Consider the following 10,033-nt stretch of genomic DNA (forward strand, 5'->3'; position numbering starts at 1 on the left):
GTGACACAGTTTCCTACATGAATTTCATCCAAGATTCTGCGAACCACAGAACAAATACTCAATCCAGGGGGAGATTTGGAATTTCAAAAGGAAGTAATGACTTTAGGAAATGGTGAGTGGAGGGGTGATTGCAAAGTGAGCCAACAAGTTGGAGGAATTCATGAGTCAGATCAGGAATTGAAGTTATTACTTTGAGCCAATGCTAATTATAATGGTCCCTCTGCTGCTAGTCACCCTTTTACCCTTGTCAGAGATTTTCATCAATGTCCTATGTAATGCTCTAATCACAAGCAGAAAGACAGCCGGCATAGCTAGGCCTCTGACACATGGCATGCATGGACACAGAATCAAGTTCATTAAGTTCCTTTCAGATCCAACATTTTCACACACTTCACATCCATGTAACTGCTTCAACCACAAACAAATACAAGTCTTTCAGGTCTCCTTACTAATCAATGCTACTGTCTCCACAAATTTTCATCAGCTTTGCCTTCTGTAACCTATCTCCAGTCATTGAATACCTATTTCACAGCAAAAAAAAAAAAAAAAAAAAAAAAACAAAAAAAAAAAAACAAAAAAACCTACCTGCATACTATTATTTCCAGAAAGCTCCTTCATGCATTGCTTTAATGGACTCTACTGTTCCCAGAAGACACAACTTTTCCAAGGGTCCCTCCAAAGTAGAGGCTGCCTTTCCTACACCTCTCCCCCATATGGTTGTGGTTATGCTACTGCTAGCCTATGTAAAGGTCTATTTTATACTCTTTCTCATTTACCACCATATAAAAACCTTTAAGAACTTGATCTCAGCATGTAACAATACTGTTCATCCTCATTCTCCCTATTTTTATCTTTGGGACTTCTTGTTGGGGCACCTGGGTGGATCAGTTGGTTAAGATACCTATTCTTGCTTTCGGCTCAGGTCACTATGTCACGATTGTTGAGTTTGAGTCTGCCATTAGGTTCTGTGCTGACAGCACCGAGCCTGCTTGTGATTTTCCCTCTCTCTCCCTCTCTCTCTGTTCCTCCCTTGCTTGTGCTTTCTCTTTCCACCTCTGTCAAAATAAATAAATTAACTTTTTTTAAAAAAGAACTTCCATTTTTACCTAGGACCAACATCCCTGAACTGCAGCCTTTCCTCCAGCTCCAAATCCTCCATTTGAAACAGAATTTCAATGTATATTGTATTGACTGTATTCATATTCTCAACGCTCATGGAGTCCTGACTCAATTCAATCCGTTATAATCTGGTACTTCACAAACACGGTCCTTGCTGAAGTCACCAATTCCAAGCCAATCACTTACTCTGATATCTATGGTTTAGTTACGGTCTTATTTAACTTTCCTCCAGTATTGATGCTGCAGACAACGCCTAGCTCTTTCAAAGTCTCCCATGTGAGATGCACAGACTTCTTCCTCCTTATTTCTCTCCTTTCCCTCTGAACCCATCCTTCTCTTTTTCACTTGTTGATTTTGCTCCTTATAAATCATAATGCCCTGACATTTCCATCATGTCTCCTCTTTCTCAACTTATGCACTCTATTTTTTGGTTGTAACTCATACCCAAGGCCTCAGCAATTCCCTTTATACTTATCGTTCCTAACATAGAGGTAAAATAGTCTTTACCTTTTTCTGAGCCTCCAACATAGGTACACCCCACCCACCTGTCAAAAGTTGGCATTAGGCCACTTGGCTTGTACAAAAGACCTACATTAGTACCTGTTTTTGACAGCCAGAAGACATCTGAAGGGGACTTTTATTTTTATGAGAAAAGGCCAAAAGTGAGAATAGCATTCAGCATCTGTTTTTGCAGAGGGCCCTTCTAGAGTCAGTGAGGGCCCCAAGCAGGGACAGTGGCACTGGCACGTTCCTTTGCATACTTAAGGAACCACAATCAGCTTCGCAGTATCAAGCCACCATAGCTCTGAACTGCGTCTGTGAGCATCTGTGCTTGATTTTGATTTATTTTCTGCATCCATTTCCAAGATGTGTCCTAAGGGATGAGAAAAGCCTGAGAGAGGATATTTTTAGGGTCTGGGAATGCTCAAAATTTTTACATTATAAATTAATTATAATTGCTTCTTCACTTTACACCATTGTGGCTTACAAAAGGAATGCTCTCCTTTCTGAGAGTGGGTGAAACCTCTAACTTTTCAGGAAACCATCTCTACTTGAAGGTATCATGGGAATATAGAAATCAGCACATCCAAAACTGAATTCATCACCCTTACTATTTGGATGTAATTACTCTGGGAGCGTTAAGCTCACTGAACTACAACATCTTCAGGTCATGAAATAATATAACAAGTTTTGGCAAAACATTGTAGAAATTAGATTTAACCAGTGTAATGTCTACCTCATTTTTCTTTTTTTTATGTTTTTTTATTTGGAGAGACAGAGAGAGAGAGAGAAAGAGAGAGAAGGAAAGAGGAAGGGAACGAGGGAGGAAACATGCCTAAGTGTGAAAGGAGCAGAGAGGGAGAGGGAGAGGGGGAGAGGGGGAGAGAGGGAGGGAGAGAGGGAGGGAGAGAGGGAGGGAGAGAGGGAGGGAGAGAGGGAAGGAGAGAGGGAAGGAGAGAGGGAAGGAGGGAGGGAGGGAGAGAGGGAAGGAGAGAGGGAGAGAGGGAGAGAGGGGGAGGGAGAGGGAGAGGGAGAGGAGTCCTTATAAGAAAAAGTAGTTAAATGTTGGTCCTTATCAGTAAAACCATTATAGATCCTGACTAATAAAGCCGTAATTCATTTGAGTATCAGAAATATAATGGCTAAATGACAACAAACTGCAGTCTTCTCATTCCCAGAACCAATCATCCTGTATCTAGAAAAGTACCTTGAGACTGGTTTTGACTGCCATTTTCAAAGTGTGGATAGAGTGATGAATAGTCTAGCATGTAAGCAGTTGATGGGTGGGTATTAAAATAGAAACATCTCCAACATTCGAAGGGTAGCTTTATTTTGCTTCTGAATGAAGAAAGGGGATTATAAGGACAACTCTAAGGGTAGGAGAGGATTAAAGAAATATTTTCTCAGAAATGATTCTTCAAAACAGAGTATTGCCTTCTGTAATGCCATGATCTGCCTCATCTCCTAAATTCTCTCTCTCTGAGGTTGTTCAAACAGATGCTAGTTATCATGTGCAAACCTCACTGTGCAAGAATTTACCTTTCTCTCTATGATTCTGACTAAATGGCTTTAATGCCATCTCATAACCAGAGATTATGTTTCAACTTTGGACCTGAATCAATACCATTTTACTACCCTTCTTCCTACCAACTTTAAACAAAATAGGCTTAACTATTTTCCAGAGTTTTTTAAAAAAGCTTTAAGATTAGAAAATAATTTATTTTGAAGTAAAAATTAGCTACAATTCATGCTATTTATATTTTCTTTCCCTACCTTCTCCAACTTCCCTTACCAATTCTTTTAAACAGCAAACAGTACGTAAATCAGGATTTGGTAATTCCATCACTTTATTGGGAAAGGTAGAAAAACAGTAGCTTCTACAACAGGAAAAAGTACCTTTGCCACTATTCATTCACTTTATCAGCAATTCCAACATTTTCTCAGTACCTATGAACAAAACACAATGCTCAGAGAAAGCTAACCCTTTAATTTGCTCCCTCTGTGCTAAGGCAGAAATGGCTTACTGAGCAGACTCAGGAGAAAGATAAAGCCCCACTTTACCAAACCGTTAACCATTTAGTGGCTTTCCTTGACTTTAATCCTGAACCATGTGCTTAAGTACAGTACTTCCTGTGCTGTGTATTGGACAGAAAGTTCTCGTTTTGTCTTTTACATTATTTTTCTTGGCTGATTCAGTGTACCTTGCATTTCAATGTCTCTGGTAAAAACAACAACACATCTTAAAAAGAGGGCTGAAGTCTTTGCTTACATACACTTTCACCAAATGCAAAGCTTCCCTGCCCCCTTCTTTGGGTTAAAACTACAGTTTCACTGCCTTTATACGTCAGTTTTAAAAGTCCTTCTTTTGTCATGTGCAAGTTCAACAAACATGGATATTGCCACCATTATTCTTACTGCTGATTCAGGTAACTGATAGCTGTATTAGCTGCCAAAACATTTTAGTTTCCTGTCATCAACTCTGTACTCCTGTAATTTCACTCTAATGAGCCAGAGTCATATTTTCAAACCTGTGGATCTAATCAAGCCCCACCTTAAGATGTTTCTGTAGCTTTGTGTTCCTCAAAGGATCCACACAACAGTGATTTTACTTACCCCACCAGTCTTCCCTCACAGCAACCTTTGGACTCCTGCCATATTGGTATGAATTCCTATTTTACTCCATTATCCCTTCTGTTTTGAACCCTCCTCACAAGATGCCCTCACCCCATCATATACATATGAACACTTTAGCTTGAGATAAATTTCAGGTAACTTTCTCAAAGAGGGCTTACACGGACTCCAGTTTAGGTCAAATTTCTTTGCTATGTGTTCTCATAAAACCATGCCTCCTTTCTTTCAAAGTACTCATCTTGGATGGTATTCATGCATTCAACAGTGGAACTGTTTAATCGATGCCATTTTATACACTATCGAAGTTTCTCAACTGTGACATCATCGGCATTTTGTGCTAGTAATCCGTTGTTGTGGGTGGCCATTCTGTGCAACATAGGTACAATGTTTAGCACCATCTGTGTTGTCTATACATTCAATTCTAATAGCACACTACACGCCCCCCCAAACTGTCTGAGTTCTGACAATCATAATGATTCCAGACACACTAATATATATTGAATTAAGGCAGAGCTACCAAACCATTAACTCCATGAAAATACTGACATACGTTTTTGATCACCATTTTGTCTCTACGCCAAGCATATAGATAGTTCTGGGTTTCAGTGGGTACTTAATATTTTGAAACGATAAATGTTAGGCCACGAACTTATTTTTCCAGCGGAATCTGAAGAAAAACATTTTACCAGAAGATCAGAGTCATGAAAAATGCCCCTATTAGTTTACTTTGAAAGCTTTTAAATACTAAGGTAAATACACATTGAACACACAAAAAGAAGCTAATTTAACTCTGCTTTCAGTATTTCAAGAGGCTAAGCATTTTAAAATTGACATGTAAGATGTAAAACAAAACAGAACCAAAAAAAAACCTACAGTTTAACATTGTTTCCCCTTTCAAATTCCTCTACCTCTATCTGAAAAAGAACTTAAAAGAGCCCATTGATAAAGGTAATCTATTATATTTAATTCCTGCATATTCCCTGGCTCAATCTGATTTTAAGGTAATAAGCTAAAACTTATTTTCTACATGAGTGGATACAGAGATTAAGTTTGGGCTACTAAACTTAGTAGCTGGTTTTGCCAGTGTTTAATGATTTTCAACACCTAACCACTAAACAAAAGATTGATATTATAGTTCAAGAGAATTATGACTTTATGTATCTCTGTGCTTTAAATTCAAAATAGAAAATGAGCTAATGTCCAAAAAAATTCATAAAAATTCAGATGGCTTAGTCCAAAAGACTGCATTATGATAAGAACAAATTTAGCAGTGCATCTTTAATTTATCACCTAGGACTTAGTTTTCTGGAGTTGTGTTCCTGGATACGTTAAAATTAAGTTAATCCTGGATATAATCATTGTTGTTATTTTGAATGCATCCACTCAAATTATTCTCCCAAATCCTGTATACCTCTAAGAAATTCAGTTGTTCTTACACTAGTTTGGTATTCAGGATTATCACTTCGAATGACCTAAGATACAGTTTGGTTTTGTTTTTCTAAATCCTATCCAAGTTAGCATATAGTGCTATAATAATTTCACAAGCAGATTCCAGGGATTCATCCCCTATGTTTAACACCCAGTGCTCATTCCAACAAGTACAAGACACAGTTTTTCTAAAGGTTACATGAAGCGTTCTGGGATACAACACAGAAACCACTTATTTTAGTTCATATACTTACATGTGCCCTTAAAAGGAAGATTTCCTGAAATTAAGGGACTTGATATTTTCTGGTTTTCAGAGGTAGGTAGGGTAGTAAAGACAATAAAACCAAGAAATTATTTTTTTCCCTATTCTGCCAGACTTCAGTGCTTTTAACGTTTCTCTCCTAAACCCTACTTTTCAGTTAAAATATACTAACTACCAAAAAATGATCTCTGGTGTAACTCAACAAGTGGATAATGCCATTCAGAAAGCAAAATATAAACTAATTTGTTCTAAAGAAAGCAAGCTGATTATGAAACATACTTTAGCCACAATCCCTTATCATGCTAAGTCTATGACAAAATATGTATACTACTTTGCTATAGTTAACTTTAGTACAAAAATGCAGCTCCATCTTATAAGAGCTATGTTCAGATACTCAAAGAGAAAATACACATCCTAAAAGTTACCATTCAAGGGGCGCCTGGGTCGGTGCATCAGTTAAGCATTTGACTCTTGATTTCGACTCAAGTCATGATCTCACAGCTCATGGGTTGGAGCCCCACATCAAACTCTGCACTGACAGTACAGAGCCTGCTTGGGATTCTCTCCCTCCCTCCCTCCCTCTCTCTCTGCTCCTCCCCTGCTTACTCTCTCTCACACACTCTCTTCCTTCTCTGTCAAACATTTAAAAATTACCATTAAAAATTCCTTAGGGACATACCACATTGGGAATCCACACCGCTCAATTACAGCATTTTACTGGAGCCGATCTTTCTTTCATGATAGGTATAGATAGCCAGTCAGTAGCGTACCAGAAGAAATAGTCACTAGGTTTGGTCTTGGTCTTGGGGGCCACCCTGCATATGCCTCACACTCAGGTAAGTTAAGTACCTCCATTCTGAGATGCACGTGGAAATTCACAGTTCTGAGCAAAGAAATTCACATCTCTCACCTCAGCTTCTTGTAGGGTATGTGCTCAAAAATGAGACATAGATACAAGGCCCATAATAATAGTTTATCTCTGGTTTTGTTCTACAGAAACTATTTATTAAATTCATACTTAGCCTGATTCCAGAGTCACAGAAAACAGTTTATCATTTTTATCTTTCCATCTAAACCTAAATTGGCCAACTATGTACACTGACACATAATTTACCAATGTAAAAGTTTGATGTAAGTTTTACGATTTTAGCCGTAATTTTTTTTCATAAAGTAGACCAGTCTATTAATATTATAAAATACGAAGACCACAAATATATAGGGCCGATTACAAATTTTTTTCTCCCTGACTTCCATTCTTCGTTCCCTGTAAATCTTACTCCAACCACCTCTGTTATTCAGTAACATTTTTTAAATATTTATTTTTGAGAGACACAGAGAGTGAGCAAGCGAGCAGGTACATGCAGGAGTGCTGGAGGAGGATGAGACAGAGAATTACAAGCAGGCTTGATGCTGGATGATTGGAACTCATGAATTGTGAGATCATGGCCTGAACTGAAATAAAGACTCGGGCTCTCAACTGACTAAGCCACCCAGGTGCCCCTATTATTCAATAGCTTTTCAAAAAATATTTTTTAACTTTTTTTTTTTTTAAGTTTAGTTTTATTTGGAGAAAGACAGAGGACACGAGTGGGGGTAGGACAGAGAGAGGAGGAGAGAGAGAATGCCAATCAGGCTCCCCACTGTCAGTGGAGAGCCCGATGTGGGCCTCCAACCCATGAACTATGAGATCATGACCTGACACAAAGTCAAGAGCCAGACGCTTAAGTTAATGAACCACCCAAGCGCCCCTATTCAGTAGCTTTCACATGCTCTCTACTACCCATGGCTTCACTTATGAACTAATAAGCCTTCTGGGTTTTTGCCTTCCACAGTAGGATCCTAGTTTACTTTTAACCATATATACCACTGCTTTTTATATGTATTACTTCAGCTTTTCCTGTTTACAAAAAAATGTCATTCCATTTCCCATCTAGCCCTTACCTACTCTAAGTAAGGATCATATGTTCTCTAATTGTTCTCTTTTCTTAGCTCGTATGATGACAACTATAATGGCCTTTCCCGTTATTAAAAATCTGTATTCCAATTAGAGCCAGATATGCTTTATATATGCTTTCATTTGTATATGATTTTATTTATATATTACTATTTTATTATTAAAGCAGTGAAACATAAACATGATACTTCTTATGCTAATGCATGCAAGTTTAGGCCAAAAATGTATATATTTCCATATATAACAGGAGGTCTCGCCCCCAACCTGTGCCTTCTCTTGTGATTTATTCAATTTGCTTTGTTATTATTTTATGTGGGCAATCTCTCATCACCTACATTTTGATCCACCAAAGGAATTTTCTAACATTTTCAGTCATGGTTCCAAGAGCATGGAAAGTGTTTTTAAAAATAACCATCAAGTTTTATTTTTTTTAATTTTTTAATTAATGTTTTTATTTATTTTTGAAGGAGAGAGAGAGAGAGCACAAGCAGGGAAGGAACAGAGAGAGAGGGAGACACAGAATTCGAAGCAGGCTCCAGGCTCTAAGCTGTCAGCACAGAGCCCGATGCGGGGCTCAAACCCACGAACTGGGAGATCATGACCGGGGCTGAAGTGAGACGCTTAACCCAATGAGCCACCCAGGCACTTGTAACTATCAATTTTTAAAAAGATCATACTGAGTGGCTAAGTCTTTTCTGCTTATTTCTCTGATGCCACCAGTAACAAAGTGTAGCAATTCATCAAGAAAAAAAAAAAAACAGAAGGAAAAATTTATTTAGAAATGGTTTTCAACGGTAGCATGATAGAGGTTCATTTTTTTTTTTTTTTCCTCTTCAGGCCTGAGGTTCCTTATTGGTAAAACGAGCTTAACTCTGAAATCATTTCTACTTTCAACATTCTGAGCCAACCTCTCAGGATTACTGGGCAGTTCAAATCAAGTAAATATAAACAGACTTTGATAGAAAATATTAGAAGATACAATGAATAATTCTGATGTAATTCCAATAAATAAATAAATAAATAAAAGTTCATTTGTAATATGTGCTTATGAGAAACTGGCTCGATTTATTTAGTGGCTCTCTCAAAATGTGCCAGAAATTTCAAATATTCACAAGTATTTTTACATTGAAATGCCCTGAAAATTTATCTCAATCAGATTAAAAGCCAAGCACTTATTAATATACTGTTATCTTTATTTTAAAACTTAAAAAACACAGTATACTAAGTATAATAGTTACTTTTTGCATTATATTAATTATATATGCACCATTTGGCACACTGACAGCTTATTGGCTTTTAAAATTTCCAAACTAAGTTTCCATACTTAGTTTTGGTTTCTGTGTTGTACTCCTTTCATAATAATTTCCTAGGGGGGAAAATGTCCCAAGTCTTCTTTGAGAGCTCGACTTTCCTCTTTGATTTCTGTATTTCGTTTATGAGAAAAACAACTACTTATAGAAATGCGGTATTTCATATTTCAGTAATCAATCAAAAACAATAAATACTGCAAAACCAGCATCTTAAGAATGCACTTAGGTATCTTATTGATCCCCACAACATTAAACCTCTTACCAGCATTAAGACTCTACCCTGCTCATAGATGCATATGCCATTCCCAGTGAGTGACTTGATTTTACAAAGAACTGTGTTCATACAGGCAAGGGCAAAACAGCACCTGAAAATGAACTCTGTAAACACATTTTAGCAGTTTTTCATTTTATTCACTTCATAGGACACAGCATACTTAATCTGTGTTTCACTTAAAGAAGCTTAGTACTTAAAAAATGGAATAAATCTGCAATTCAATATACACATTTACTTCTTTTACTCTCTTTGGAAGTTGCCAAATTGGATTAATACGAATTATCTGTAAGCAAAATAAAACACAAAAGTCTATACAGATTCTGCAGATATTTAAAATATTATGTATTAAATTTATGTTATTTAAATTTGATACAAGCTTACACACAGTATTCTTCTAGGAATCTAAACAGAAGTAAAGCATACTCAGTGAATTGTATTTGAAATACCTCAATATTCAGAAGGGAAAAAGCGACTTGCAGTCAGTTCTACTCGAACACTTGTTCTGAGAATATGAATTTGTTTCAATGCAATTGTTATGTTAGGGAACAATATAA

The sequence above is a fragment of the Prionailurus viverrinus genome, chromosome X (genome assembly GCF_022837055.1).
Source record: "Prionailurus viverrinus isolate Anna chromosome X, UM_Priviv_1.0, whole genome shotgun sequence".
Lineage (NCBI taxonomy): Eukaryota > Metazoa > Chordata > Mammalia > Carnivora > Felidae > Prionailurus > Prionailurus viverrinus.